Raw genomic sequence first — 838 nt, 5'->3', positions numbered from 1 at the left:
ACTGTCCAGTCTGAGGGTCCAGACGGGGGAGGAACCGCACACAAGATTCTGACAAGGAATAAAGTACACAAAAGAAGAAACGGGAGTGTAAGAGAAATTCTCAGCTCATAAATTTCAGGTCATTTTTTTGCAGTTGACACAGGATATGTTCATGTGATGATAACGTGCCATGAATGTATGGACTCATAGGCCTCAAGTGTCATTCGATATTAAATAAAAGGTCGAATTTAGGTATAGGTTGCAGGATTTATACCTCCACTTTGAAACTCACCACCATCTTTCTCTCATTTTGAAAAAAAAACTCCCTCAGTGTGACATGCAGCATAACACATTTTTCACAAGCCACACATTAGCTCGCTGTACTCTTCGTGACAAACATAAGTTACGTTGCAGCTTTTTCCTATTAATCTAGGGAATGTGGACATTCCAATAGAAATGGGGATTTGTTAGTACTGTATTTCCTACTTCCTGTAAACATTTTTCTGAACCTTATTCCTGTCTTATACATGATATCCACTGCTTAGATTATGTTTCTTTAGAGGACTCAGTACTCTGTCAAAAAACACAACCTACTAAACCATTGCATTATTTTGCGGAATTAGTACAATCTTTGTCCAACCAAACTATTCAGCTGGTTATTATTAGCGAATCTGTCTTGATCAAAATAAGTCTTAGAGATAACTTTAGAAAATTGACTTTTTGAAATAGATTATGTGTACAGAACAATAAATTCACTGCACACGGAAATCGTGAATCTGAAAATATAAACTATTTTAAACTGTGACCAGTGGCATTAATCACAGTGCGAGTTGTTCATCTACTTTTAAATCCGCAAAAA

This window comes from Penaeus monodon, chromosome 21 (assembly GCF_015228065.2).
Source record: "Penaeus monodon isolate SGIC_2016 chromosome 21, NSTDA_Pmon_1, whole genome shotgun sequence".
Classification (NCBI taxonomy): Eukaryota; Metazoa; Arthropoda; class Malacostraca; order Decapoda; family Penaeidae; genus Penaeus; species Penaeus monodon.
Note: the sequence above shows the minus strand (reverse complement) of the source record.